The sequence below is a fragment of the Ranitomeya variabilis genome, chromosome 1, assembly GCF_051348905.1.
Source record: "Ranitomeya variabilis isolate aRanVar5 chromosome 1, aRanVar5.hap1, whole genome shotgun sequence".
NCBI classification, from domain to species: Eukaryota; Metazoa; Chordata; class Amphibia; order Anura; family Dendrobatidae; genus Ranitomeya; species Ranitomeya variabilis.
Window position 1 is genome coordinate 646,590,147 of NC_135232.1, and position 15,254 is coordinate 646,605,400.

General features: G+C 46.9%; 1 protein-coding gene across 11 annotated transcripts in view; it reads right to left on the reverse strand.

Moving 5' to 3' along the window:
• The window catches only part of SIPA1L1 (signal induced proliferation associated 1 like 1), a 324,202-nt gene that overhangs the window by 276,199 nt on the left and 32,749 nt on the right, over positions 1 to 15,254 (reverse strand). Inside the window, exon 1 of one of the 11 annotated variants that reach the window (XM_077262059.1) lies at positions 10,818 to 10,837. The exons of the other annotated variants lie outside the window; for them this stretch is intronic. The gene's annotated coding sequence lies outside the window, so the exon portion shown is untranslated. Of the gene's footprint in view, positions 1 to 10,817; positions 10,838 to 15,254 lie in introns of those variants that run through there. 11 annotated transcript variants of the gene reach the window in all.

Here is a 15,254-nt window from a genome sequence, read left to right on the forward strand (position 1 = left end):
AACAGTTTAATAAAATCCAAAAACAAAACTGATTTTTAGCGAAAAATACAAAAATTTAATTTAACAAAAAGTCCCCAAAGTTGAACAAATCTATGTGCACTCCTATGCCTGGTCCGCACTCTGATGTGTGAATGCAGGCTGCACCAACAACCAGAGTGGTGGCAGGGGAAAAAAAAAAGCGCGCTTAAGTTAATTTTTATACGTTTTTACGTGCTTTTTTTCCCCAGTCATTTGAATGGGTGAAAAAACGCTGCAAAAACACTAAAACATTTGACATGCTGCAAAGTAAACAACAACAAAAAAACATCTTGAGGATGCAATTTTTTTTACGGATACAACACGTACCCATTTTAGTCAATGGGGCTGTTCACATGTCCGTGTTTTGTTTTTGGGTTTGTTTTTTTTTACCAAGAAAAATAAAAAAAATCAAGCAATCATGTCCGTTTTTGATCTGAGTCACGAATCAAAATCACCCGTACAAAGGCGGTGAAAATCAGACAAGACTCCTGTAAGTAAGTGATCATTATACGTGTGCCAGGGATACACCAAGAAAGTAACAAGATGGCAGGTCTTCTCCTGGTTAGTCATTAGCTCAGTCCTTTATAGGTCTGGTCAGTGCAACAGATTAATAAGTGGCTGACAACAGCTGCTGTTTGGCCATTTACTGACGGGTGACCCTGTAGAGGATCACACTTCCTAGGGGTCCTGATGCTTTCACCTCATGTCTCCAGGGCTTATGTCAGAGCAGGCTGTGATGAGAGCCAGATAATGAGGGCGGTAAGCTCCCACTGACTCCCCTTCGTTTCCCAGGGCCTGACTCACAGATCACAGTATCATCCCCTGTCCGTGTCTCCAGAGGGAAAGAGATATATATATATATATATATATGGAACACTAAAATCCCACATCCTAGATATCACTGAATGAAATATTCCAGTTGTAAATCTTTATTCATTACATAGTGGAATGTGTTGTGGACAGTAAAACCTAAAAATGATCAACGTAAATCACAACTAATATCCCACAGAGGTCTGGAGTTGGAATGATGCTCAAATCATTATTTCAAGAGGAAAATGATGTTGCAGGCTGATCCAACTTCAGTGGAAATGCCTCAAGACAAAGAAATGATGCTCAGTAGTGTGTGTGGCCTCCACGTGCCTGTATGGCCTCCCTACAACGCCTGGGCATGCTCCTGATGAGACGGTGGATGGTCTCCTGAGGGATCTCCTCTCAGACCTGGACTAAAGCATCTGCCAACTCCTGGACAGTCTGTGGTGCAACGTGATGTTGGTGGATGGTGCGAGACATGATGTCCCAGATGTGTTCAATAGGATTCAGGTCTGGGGAATGGGCGGGCCAGTCCATAGCTTCAGTGCCTTCATCTTGCAGGAATTGCTCACACACTCCAACCACATGAGGTCTGGCATTGTCCTGCATTAGGAGGAACCCAGGGCCAACCGCACCAGCATATGGTCTCACAAGGGGTCTGAGGATCTCATCTCGGTACCTAATGGCAGTCAGGCTACCTCTGGCGAGCACATGGAGGGCTGTGCAGCCCTCCAAAGAAATGCCACCCCACACCATTACTGACCCACTGCCAAATTGGTCATGCTGATGGATGTGGCAGGCAGCAGATCGCTCTCCACGGCGTCTCCAGACTCTGGCACGTCTGTCACATGTGTTCAGTGTGAACCTGCTTTCATCTGTGAAGAGCACAGGGCTCCAGTGGCAAATTTGCCAATCCTGGTGTTTTGTGGCAAATGCCAAGCGTCCTGCTTGGTGTTGGGCTGTGAGCACAACCCTCATCTGTGGACGTCGGGCACTCAGACAATCCTCATGGAGTCGGTTTCTAACCGTTTGTGCAGACACATGCACATCTGTGGCCTGCTGGAGGTCATTTTGCAGGGCTCTGGCAGTGATCCTCCTGTCCCTCCTTGCACAAAGGCTGAGGTAGCGGTCCTGCTGCTGGGTTGTTGCCCTCCTACGGCCCCCTCTATGTCTCCTGGTAGCACCTCCAGCCTCTGGACACTACGCTGACAGCCACAGCAAACCTTGCCACAGCTCGCATTGATGTGCCATCCTGGATGAGCTGCACTACCTGAGCCACTTGTGTGGGTTGTAGATTCCGTCTCATGCTACCATGAGTGTGAACGCACAACCAACATTCAAAAGTGACCAAAACATCAGCCAGAAAGCATTGGTACGGAGATATGGTCTGTGGTCCCCACCTGCAGAACCACTCCTTTATTGAGTGTGTCTTGATAATTGCCAATAATTTCCATCTGTTGTCTATTCCATTTGCACAACAGCATGTGAAACCGATTGTCAAACAGTGTTGCTTCCTAAGTGGACAGTTTGATTTCACAGAAGTTTGATTTACTTGGAGTTATATCCTGTTGTTTAAGTGTTCGCTTTATTTTTTTGAGCAGTGTATATTACATGTGTCGAATTACAGAAAGGAAAAATTTAAAGGGGTTGTCCACTACTGAAGAGAACACCACCCCACTTATACCACTGCAGGGCCAGAAAAATAACCAGGACGAATACTCACCTCTTGCTTTGGCCTGGTTCCAGAAGAGATGTCAGCATTCCCAGTGGGCCGCATGACATTGTTTTGTCATGTGGAGGCTCCAGTCGATCAGTAGTCATTGATCGGCTGCAGCTTTTACTATTTCATCAGAGTAAATGTGAGCTGACAATAGTTTTGAAGCTACAGTTGGGCACACAGAAAGTATTAACATGCTAGCTAGTATCTGGGTGAGCTACGTAAGTTCTATGTTGCAGATGTGAATCCAGAGAAATGATAACTACGGTAAATCTAGATATATTAGCAGCACACATGTATAAAAAAGTTACTGTAATTGTATGAATGCTTCTTAAAAGAGGTTATTCCCTTCTGCAGAATTCAATTATGCAATTCATGGCTTATTAAAAATGTTGTGACATTCTTGAGATGACAACGCTTCAGGACATGTACTAGGCTTACAGGAGCTTTTCTATTGAGCTTGTAACTAAGCCCTGTTTTGATGCTAGCCAGGATCACTGGAGAGCACCATTATCTCCCATTTCCATCCACCTTCAAAGCAATGCTTACAACCTACACAGCAGTGGTGGTCGGTCTCCTAAGCAACGAGCTATAAACAAAAGAAAAGTGTTAATATCTCAAGAATGTCTGAAAATTTTAATAAGCAGTAAATTGCAATATCGCTCATTTTTACAAGAACTATCCATTTGGGCAAATTTTGACAGCAAGAACAAAGGAACCTTGACAGACAAAATAAAAAAAAAAAAAAAACACACTCATAAGACCCCTCTCCCATACACATACTAAAGTCGGCCACACTTGGCAATATCGGTGAGATCCATCAACAGTTTTATGTGTATGGGAGCCCCCAACTATCCAACGGCAAATGATTTTTAGGGTTGAGTTAGATCAGGCTTGTCCTACTTCAGACTGCCAATCCTTTTATTCTATGAGAGATAATCTGCTGCCAGAGCCTTCCTCCTTTCTCATAGAGAACACTGGAGCCGGTGTACAGGGCACATAGTGAACGGCCAAATGATCATTTCGCTGACAGGTATCTATTCTGAAGGGGGCACTTTAGAAGGGGTCAAGCTTCCTATACACTGACTGTGGGCAGCACGATGATTTGGCCAGCAGCCATCTCGGCTGAAGCTCGGAAGCGCTCCGGTGCTCTCTATGAGAGAGCCGACGCTTGACTGCTCTGGTGGTGGCTTATCTTGCTGAGAAAAAAAAAAAAAAAAAGGACCAGCATTCTGAAATTGAGGGAAAGTCAGGGGCACCATACACAAGACTAACATCAGCCGAACAAGTCGATATTGGTGGGTTCGGCCAACGCAAAGACCCTCCCATACACATGAGATGGCTAACTGATTGATCTGCCGAAGTATCTTTTGTCCGCCATCTAATGTGTATTGGGCTGATGTGTGTGCCCCCAATTTCGGGCTGACGATCCTTTTCTTTTCAGGAATAGGTGGACCACTCATCCGGCAACCTTCTTGCCAGACTCTCTACACAAGAGAACTCGGTTGGCTGAGTGCTTCTGTGTCCTCTATGAGAAACACACCGTCAAACATCTTTGCCGGCGGCTTATTCTGGGAAGAACCAAAGCGGTCAGCAATTCAAAATTCGACAAGCGAGATCAACATGCATTCCTTTACATATCAGTGTCAGCAGAACCTGCCGATATCACCGGACGCGGCCGCCATTAGGGTACCGTTACACAAAACGATTTACCAACGATCACGACCAGCGATACGACCTGGCCGTGATCGTTGGTAAGTCGTTGTGTGGTCGCTGGGGAGCTGTCACACAGACAGCTCTCCAGCGACCAACGATGCCGAAGTCCCCGGGTAACCAGGGTAAACATCGGGTTACTAAGCGCAGGGCCGCGCTTAGTAACCCGATGTTTACCCTGGTTACCATCGTAAATGTAAGAAAAAACAAACCGTACATACTCACATTCCGGTGTCCGTCAGGTCCCTCGCCGTCAGCTTCCTGCACTGACTGTCAGTGCCGGCCGGAAAGCAGGGCACAGCGGTGACGTCACCGCTGTGCTCTGCTTTTACTTTCCGTCCGGCAGTCAGTCAGTGCGGGAAGCAGACGGCTAGGGACCTGACGGACACCGGAATGTGAGTATGTACGGTTTGGGTTTTTTTACATTTACGATGGTAACCAGGGTAAACATCGGGTTACTAAGCGCGGCCCTGCGCTTAGTAACCCGATGTTTACCCTGGTTACAAGCGAACGCATCGCTGGATCGGTGTCACACACACCGATCCAGCGATGACAGCGGGAGATCCAGCGACGAAATAGTTCCAAACGATCTGCTACGACGTACGATTCTCAGCAGGGTCCCTGATCGCTGCTGCGTGTCAGACACAGCGATATCGTATGGATATCGCTGGAACGTCACGGATCGTACCGTCGTAGCGACAAAAGTGCCACTGTGAGACGGTACCCTTAGACTAATGTGTATGGGGGGGGGTCTCAATTCTAAGGGTACTGTCTCACAGTGGCACTTTTGTCGCTACGACGGTACGATCCGTGACGTTCCAGCAATATCCATACGATATCGGTGTGTCTGATACGCAGCAGCGATCAGGGACCCTGCTGAGAATCGTACGTCGTAGCAGATCATTTGGAACTTTCTTTCGTCGCTGGATCTCCCGCTGTCATCGTTGGATCGGTGTGTGTGACACCGATCCAACGATGCGTTCGCTTGTAACCAGGGTAAACATCGGGTTACTAAGTGCAGGGCCGCATTTAGCAACCCGATGTTTACCCTGGTTACCATCGTAAAAGTAAAAAAAACAAACAGTACATACTCACCCTCTGATGTCTGTCACACGTCCCTCGCTGTCTGCTTCCTGCACTGACTGAGCGCCGGCCGTAAAGTGAAAGTACAGCACAGCGGTGACGTCACCGCTCTGCTGTTAGGGCCGGTGCTCAGTCAGTGCAGGAAGCGGACCGCCGGGGGACGCGAATGTGAGTATGTACTGTTTGTTATTTTACATTTTACACTGTAACCAGGGTAAACATCGGGTTACTAAGCGCGGCCCTGCGTTTTAGAAGGAGTTCTTTTTGGAGCATAACCTCCATAAATAAAGAAATAAAAAAAGAAAAATAATAAAAGGTTAAAACTATTCTTCTTACTTGTTAATCCTCTTTTCTGTATATGTTTGGGGGTTTTTGTGCTGCTTTTTTTTTTTTTCTCTCTCTCATTCTTTGTGGAGAAAGTGAATGTCAGGTATTTGAAACTCATCCTGATGGAATCCACTGCAAACTTAACACAACACTGTCCAATCAACAGGTTGCAAAAAATAAAAACGGTTAAGGAAAAGAAGAACAAAAAAAGGAAAGTTTCCTGCAGAATTAAAAGTGTAATTGAAAAAGCTAATTGGAAAAACACAGCAAATGAATTAAAGCTATCAAACATAAAAGAGTTGAGTAAGTGAAGGAGCATACGTTACATGGTGCAGTAATCTCGGATGATGGATCGCCTTCACATAAATGAAAGCCTCCTGCAGTCACCTAGGGGCACGTACTGATACATAGATCATAAGAGCAGACGGCTAATGAATTTTAAGGCATCGTTCCCGAATTCCATAAGGTGCACTAGGTCTGGGTGTGGTACAATGAAATGGATATGCACAGAGCTCGCTAATAATAAAGAAAACAAAAATATAATAATACCATCCTAAAAAGGATCATACATGACAGTAATCTCTCCCCACCCCATTATACACATGAATGCTTGACTCCACTAAACATGGAGAAAGCGGAGGTCAGACACCCCTGGTAGCTGCTCATCTCCAGCTAAACAAAAAGCTTGGGCAGAAAAATTTAAGCTGCTTGACCCTCATAGACGACAATATTATCTGTACACATTAGACTAAGCAGATTTGGACAAATTTAGGTTGATGGGTATGGGAGCCTTAAGGCCAAATTGACAGGTTGGGAGAGATGTCGATCAAATTCTTCTCCCGGAGATAAGCCGCCAGCCAATATGTCAAAAGGTGGCTCTCAGAGAACATGGGAGAGCTCGGCCGAGTGATCGCTCCTTTATTTTAGACTCATATTTCCTGTCCTTTCATGAAGAGTTTTCAGCAGGCTCCTTAACCCACGGGGACATTTATCTTGCGGAGCCTGTGCATCTCCGCAAGATAAATTGACATGCTGCTGTCTGGAAAGAAGTGCCACATGTGGTTCTCCGCAGGGAAGCTGCGGGTGCCGATGCACGCATAGTGGAGATGGGATTTCTTCAAATCCCATCCACTATGCTGTAACATCTGGCTGCTGTGGGATGGACGCTGCAGATGTACGCAGTGTCCAACCCGCAGCGTTTACTGACCGTGGGAACATACCCCAAGACCTATTTTTCCCTTCTCCTATATGGGGGGAGGGGGGTCTTCCAACTGACTATTAATTGTCTGTTGCCACCATGTCTAAACAAATCTATTACATAGGGTATGACGACATCAATCCACTGATCCTGTGCCACTGCCAACCAGGGCTAAGAAGTCAAAGTCATGGAGACGAAGTCCATTTTGGTGGAGTAAGGGTACTGTCACACTGTGCAATTTTGATCGCTACGACGGCACGATTCGTGACGTTGCAGCGTCGTATGATTATCGCTCCAGCGTCGTAGACTGCGGTCACACTGTGCAATCACGGCGCTGGAGCGATGCCGAAGTCCCCGGGTAACCAGGGTAAACATCGGGTTACTAAGCGCAGGGCCGCGCTTAGTAACCCGATGTTTACCGTGGTTACCAGCGTAAAAGTAAAAAAAAAAAAAAACGTACATACTCACCATCTGATGTCCGTCAGGTCCCTTGCCGTCTGCTTCCCGCTCTGACTGAGTGCCGCCGTACAGTGAGAGCACAGCACAGCAGTGACGTCACCGCTGTGATCTGCTCTCACTTTCCGGCCGGCAGACAGTCAGAGCGGGAAGCGGACGGGAAGGGACCTGACGGACATCAGATGGTGAGTATGTACGGTTTGTTTTTTTTTACTTTTACGCTGGTAACCACGGTAAACATCGGGTTACTAAGTGCGATCCAGCGATGACAGCGGGAGATCCAGCGACGAAAGAAAGTTCCAAACGATCTGCTACGACGTACGATTCTCAGCAGGGTCCCTGATCGCAGTAGCGTGTCAGACACAGCGATATCGTAACGATATCGCTAGAACGTCACGAATCGTGCCGTCGTAGCGATCAAAATTGCACTGTGTGACAGTACCCTAAGAGTTGGAGTCTGTGTAAAGTGGACCGACTCTGGCTCGTACAATATATAATAAATTGGGTACAGTAGTTCAAAGCAGGATGTGCTGTATTTTATTTTTTTTTAATAATTTGGGAAAGTTATGAAATATCCTATAAATGTCTGTTCTGTTCCTGATAACCTCTCCTCCCACTCCCTCTTTCACGGCTTACAATCTGGCTTCAGACCTCAACATTCCACTGAAACTGCCTTGACTAAAGTCTCCAATGACCTACTAACTGCCAAATCCAAGCGACACTACTCTTTCGTCCCCCTCCTGGACCTGTCTTCTGCTTTTGACACAGTGGACCATTCCCTCTTACTACTAGAGTTTTTCATCTCTTGGCATCACAGACTTGGCCCTATCCTGGATCTCCTCATACCTAACAGACCGGACATTCAGGGTCTCCAACTCACACACCAATTCCTCCTCATCTCCTCCCCTATCTGTCGGTGTCCTCCGAGGTTCTGAGGTGCAGTTTTAGGACCCCTTCTCTTCTCCATCTACAACTTCAGCCTGGGACAGCTCAATGTCCCACGGCTTTCAGTATAATATCTACGCTGATGACACACAGATCTACCTCTCTGGACCAGATATCACCTCTTAAGGTACCTTCACACGAAGCGACGCTGCAGCGATAGCGACAACGATGTCGATCGCTGCAGCGTCGCTGTTTGGTCGCTGGAGAGCTGTCACACAGACCGCTCTCCAGCGATCAACTATGCCGAGGTCCCCTGGTAACCAGGGTAAACATCGGGTAACTAAGCGCAGGGCCGCGCTTAGTAACCCGATGTTTACCCTGGTTACCAGCGTAAAATCTAAAAAAAACAAACAGCACATACTTACATTCACGTCCCCCTGCGTCCACTTCCTGACTGACTGAGCGCCGTACAGTGAGAGCAGAGCGGTGACGTCACCGCTGTGCTGCTTTCACTTTCACTTTGCGGCGCTGAGTCAGAGGAGGAAGCAGACTGCAGGGGACGCAATGTGAGTATGTGCTGTTTGTTTTTTTTACATTTTACGCTAGTAACCAGGGTAAACATCGGGTAACTAAGCGCGGCCCTGCGCTTAGTAACCCGATGTTTACCCTGGTTACCAGTGTAAAATATCGCTGGTATCGTTGCTTTTGGTGTCAAACACAACGATACACAGCGATCGGACGACCAAATAAAGTTCTGGACTTTATTCAGCGACCAGCGACATCACAGCAGGATCCTGATCGCTGCTGCGTGTCAAACGAAACGATATCGCTAGCGAGGACGCTGCAACGTCACGGATTGCTAGCGATATCGTTATAATGTCGTTTCGTGTGAAGGTACCTTTAAGTAACCAGAATCCCACAATGTCCATCATTTCATCTAGTTTTCCGGTACCAGCACACATCCTTCGATCCTCACAAGATTTCCTTCTCTACTCCCCTCTTCCCACAATCACATACAAGACTACCCCAGTGAATCCCCCTTAGGGCTTGTTTCCATTTGCGAGAAACACGTCCGTGTCTCGCATGTGGAAACCAAGCTCTGGTGCTGGCACTTGGGAGCGGAGCGTGCGGCCGCATAGCAACACATGGAGCCGCACGCTCCGCTCTGGAGTGCCGGTGCCAGAGCTTGGTTTCCACATGCGAGACACGGACGTGTTTCTCGCAAATGGAAACAAGCCCTTAATCTGGAACTCTACACCACAACATATCAGACTCTCGTCTACCGTGGAAAACCTTCAAAAGGAACCTGAAAACCCACCTCTCCTGACAAGCCTTCAACCTGCAGTAACGCTCGTTCCACCAAACCGCTGCACAACCAGCTCGACCCTCACCTACTGTATCCTCACCCTTCCGTTGTAGACTGTAAGCCCTCACAGGCAGGGTCCTCTCTCCTCCTGTACCACTCAGTGACTTGAATAGTTTAAGATTATTATACTTGTTCTTATGTATACCCCTTTTCACATGTAAAGTGCCATGGAATAAATGGCGCTATAATAATAAATAATCATCTAAGGATCTGTTTAGTAGAGATGAATCTGTGCTGCACTTTATGTACATGCTCAGTAGTGAGGCAGTGCTGGGGAGTCGGGAGTCAGGGAAATTGAGGAGTCCGTGTCAGTCGGAGGTTTGGCTTACCAACTCCACAGCCCTGGTGCAAACTTAGACCTTGGCATATATGTCTCTTCTAAAACTAAATAAACCCTATGAAGAATGCACTGGTAGACCAACAAATAGCAGGTGGGCCGAGATGCAAATTCCTGGGTTTCCACATATATGTGTAATTGGTGTACAGTCGGGTATGTGGAGTTTTATAACATGTCATTGTGTACTTGCCTGGAGATTAGCACTCCAACGGCAGGATCCTTTGCTCGCCTGGAGATTAGCATTCCTACAGCAGGATCCTTTGTTCGCCTGGAGATTAGCGCTCCTACGGCAGGATCCTTTGCTCACCTTGAGATTAGCGCTCCTACGGCAGGATCCTTTGCTCGCCTGGAGATTAGTGCTCCTACGGCAGGATCCTTTGCTCGCCTGGAGATTAGCGCTCCTACGGCAGGATCCTTTGCTCGCCTGGAGATTAGTGCTCCTACGGCAGGATCCTTTGCTCACCTGGAGATTAGCGCTCCTATGGCAGGATCCTTTGCTCGCCTGGAGATTAGCGCTCCTACGGCAGGATCCTTTGCTCGCCTGGAGATTAGCTCTCCTACGGCAGGATCCTTTGCTCGCCTGGAGATAAGCGCTCCTACGGCAGGATCCTTTGCTCTTCTGGAGATTAGCACTCCTACGGCAGGACACACCAGCACCTGACATATATGAGTGACGGGGAATAAATGGCTGGAGCAATCTGATCTGTATACAGGCAGTGCTACATATGTTCAGACACTGGTATCTGTGCTGTGCGGACTGATTATATAATGTGTCAGAGAGGCTTACATCTTGCACGCTGATGTGCAGTAATCCAGACCCACGCAATGGACACACAGCATGAATGAAAGCAAAGCGGACATGGCAAATCTATGGTAAAACCCAAAAAAGAACCCAAGAATACATTACCAAACACAAGATTTCCACTTTGTTTTCCAATTGAGCAAACAGTCAATTAAAATCCAAGTGCAGATTTCTCCACCCGGAGCCCCGTGCGCTTCCATCCGTCATAATGAGTTTTCTTAGAATATGTGGGCACAATCTATTCAGGATAGCTTTACTATTGATTTCTTTTCTCCAGTCTCTTAACCTCCTCCTGAGCGATACAAAGCCAATGATGGCTTCAATTGAAACAACCTAATCCTCCTCTTGTATTATTCTTAAAGGACGCAGTTAACCCCTTCCACTCGGGTTAGCGCAGAACGATTTGCAGCTCAATAGCAAGCAATGGGCTCAGTTGGGTTTAGAGAGAAGAGCGAATCATATGCAGTCTATAGAAAACTCAGCAAAGTCGTGCCCAGACCTCGTACAGAGGCACAAAGTCCAGATGGATCTGAAGAACTCGGTGTGCCATTGTATGGTCAAGCAACAGAAGACAAGAGCGTCCTCCCCACCTGTTGGCTTGTATGCTTTTAAAGGGAACCGGTCACCCCCAAAATCGAAGGTGAGCTAAGCACACCGGTATCAGGGGCTTATCTACAGCATTCTGGAATGCTGTAGATAAGCCCCCGATGTATCCTGAAAGATGAAAAAAAAAAAAAAAAGGTTAGATTATACTCACCCAGGGGTGCTCCCGCTCCGGTCCAATGGGTGTCGCGGTCCGGTCCGGCGCCTCCCATCTTCTTAAGATGACGTCCTCTTCTTGTCTTCACGCTGCGGCTCTGGCGCAGGCGTACTTTGTCTGCCCTGTTGAGGGCAGAGCAAAGTACTGCAGTGCGCAGGCACTGGGCCTCTCTGACCTTTCCCGGCGCCTGCGCACTGCAGTACTTTGCTCTGCCCTCAACAGGGCAAACTATGCCTGCGACGGAGCCGCAGCCTGAAGACAAGAAGAGGACGTCATCGTAAGATAGGAGGCGCTGGACCCGCACCGCGACGCCCATCGGACCGGACAGCAGCGGGACCGCCCCCAGGGTGAGTATAATATAACCTCTTTTTCTCATCTTCCAGGATACATCGGGGGCTTATCTAAAGCATTACAGAATGCTGTAGATAAGCCCCTGATGCAGGTGGGCTTAAGCTCACCTTCGATTTTGGGGGTGACAGGTTCCCTTTAACCACATTCAGACATCAGTGTTTTTTCTGGTACGCAAAAGAAAAGTCAGATTTTCATTACTAGGTCTGTTTCTTTATCCTACACATTAGGGAAGAGTCAGACGGCCGTATAACTTTGACGTGGATCGCAATGCAATGAACGGATTGGCCGTCCGCTCTCCCGACCCAAGTGTGACGGCCTGTATTTCTACGCTGCTGTCACACTCGGATAGGGAAAGCTGACGGCCAATCCAAGCATTGCGATCCACGTCACAGTTATATGGCCGTCTGACTCTTCCCCCTACAGTGCCTTCCTAAGAGCATCTGACAAGCAGTTTGCGCCTCGCCATAAATCTTCCTCCAATTCAGTGACCGGAGTAAGATTTGTGGCATAAGGACCACCACCAAATTGAAGAGCAGGGGTTGCCAAGACACCGTCCCACCTTAGCACCATCTACTTTGTCAGAGCTGAGGCAAAAATGGTGTGAGAATCCAAAATTCCGGAAATGTTAGCATTGCACCAAAACGCTTCAACTTTTTGAAGCTTTTTACAGCAGAATTCCAGAATAAAAGCTTGGATGAATCAGGCCCTTAGACATGGATATCTGGGCCCTTAGACATGGATATCGGCCTCATTCAGACGTCTGTATTTTTTCGCGGACTGCAAGAAACCAGTCTGGTTTTCAGCCTAACAATCAATCAAAATCACAAACTTAAAGTCTATAGATCCACAAAAAAGTCAGGCAGCGCACAGATAGCGTCATAGTTGCAATTGTGTGCTGTCCAGTGCTTAATGACTGTTTGCTGGGAGAAGCTGGAGAAATCGTCATCAGATTATTTTTGCATACAACAAAAAACGATGCCACACTGATTGCAAAAACTGTCACAGGGACCAAACACTGATGACAATCTGATCCAAAAAACTGAAGAAAAACCGGGCCCTTATTAACATGCTGGTGAAAAATCAGTGACGTCTGAATGAGCCCCATAGAGTGACGCTCAGATCTATGGACAAGACACTGAGATTTTTCCATCTGTATCATCATTGCGAGAGGAGCATTTGTGGCTTTATCCCATGATATAAACCACTTCTCAAGGAAACCTTGCTTGCATCTTTAGGAAGGCATCTGCTCGCATGTCCTCACTCTCCGGCAAGTACGTTTCTGGGACAATACTAAGCACATTTCTGTTATCACTTAGCCTGGGCTGTTTGGCCTGTCAATAAAAGATGGACTTTGATCCTGCTCTGTTCTAATGTACACGAAGCCTGTCTAGACAACCCCCTTCCTTTATAATTAAGGCAAAGGAAATTGTTCCAATGAGGTAAATTAAAGAGTCGGATGCAGCGCTGAAGGGTAAAGATATTCATTGGATCAATGTGACATTTCATCAAACCGGCAGAATGGAGACTAGGAGTTGGCAAACAAGCAAAACTGGAAATATAGAATCACCGGCACTTGTGAGCAGCACCGCACTGGTGTAATGCTAGATATCGGTTATACGGCGTACAGCTAAACTATACTGCTAAGTGTAAATGAGGTCCAGCAGGAATCTAACAAGAAAAACAATTCTAACAACAATTCTAGAAAACAACAATAAAGCAAACAATCCTAAGGAAAAATAAATCTAAATCATAATAAATAATAAATCTAAATAAAAAACCAACAATAGTAAATAAATGTAAGTTTAATACATTTATTCAAAAAGAACAAATAATGAATCTAATAACAACATAATAAAAGTACATTTAAATCCTACCTATCCTTGCACACAAATCCTGCAGAAAAGCAGGAAATGCCTGGCTTTTTGAGCACATAATCTAATGTGTTGCCCAGATTTTCATGCCACTCACACCTTTTCAGTGAGCAGTTTCCAGTCATCAGCATTCTGTCAGCACTATAGGTACTGGAAATTCCTTTCCCCTCATTCCCCAGCATGTATTGCACCTGGAACAGTTCAATGGCTTGCATAACCTGAACTGAATCTCGCTTCTCTATTATGCAGAAAATGATTTTCAGATTGCCTATTCATCACTTTATTCCTTAAAGAGACTCGGTCAGCCAATCTGATCGTATAAACTAAGCACATATCGCTGTTGTAGCTATGGTCCAAATAATACTTGTCCAATCACTGCCTTGGTTCTCCAGAAAGTCAAGTTTATTCAAATATGCTAATTAGTGTGCGCAGTGCATCCTGGGTGTGGCCAAGTGGCTCAGTACTCCATCCTGACCACTGGATTTATATGTCCCCTCCTCCCTCACTTGTGATTGACAGCGTTAGCTTACCTGAGCTTTTTCTTAAGACAAGGCTCACTATGGGCAAGCAAGCCCTGTCAATCACCAGTGAGGGAGCTGTTTAGCCACACCAAGGGTGCACCAGACACCCTAATTAGCATATTTTAACTGACCTCAGTTTCTGCAGAATGGAGGCAGTGAGCAGACCACTAAATGGGTGAAATTTATAGGGGCATTATCCTCTACAAGGTGTAAGATTGCACTTACTGAGTGTATTGGGGGACACTCATTTGGCAGCGGATTAATGTAGTCAGGCACGGGTTTTCACTTTAACAGTCTATGTGGTTTATTATGGAGTCATAAGCCACAGAAATATTAACGACAAGCAGTCTTTACATCAATCTTCACATCATAGTATACGGCTTTGAAACGCGGTCACTAAACACGCCGAACCTCTGTGTCCAGTTATCGTGGGTGACTGCACGCCATACAGTTCATTAATGTCCATGGAACACAACAGACACCAACATACGACATTACTGTTGCAGTCTCTAATCATGCTGGACCTTACTCCGTCCAGTTACCATGGGTGACTGCACAGCACCCCATACGCTGGGTTACCTTCCAGGAGCTTCTGCTCTATACGCTGACTCCTGTCAGTACTCTCTCTGGGAAGCTGCCGAACTGGGATCACCGTCCCGGGCAATGCCTTGCTCACCAGGCCGCCTGACAGTCCAGATCCTCAGACGGGCTGTAGCTTCCCCAAACGCAGTGCCATCACGGACTCTGCACACGCGTCCTCTCTGTGTGCTATTCAGGACATCCATCCCCATCTGGGATCGTCCAACACACAGGCCCCCATGTCCAAGGCCTCCCCCATGTGCTCTTCAGGGATCTAGTCCTACTCCCAGGACCTCCCAACACAGAGGCCCTCCAGGACCTGGAACACAGACCACTCAGGTTTATCCATTTCCTCCATGTGACCCACATGGTCACATTATATACTTGTAGCCACTCCCATAGGTGGGAGGTGGCTAGTTCAACCATTATAAACACAGATATGCCTCCATGCATATCCTGA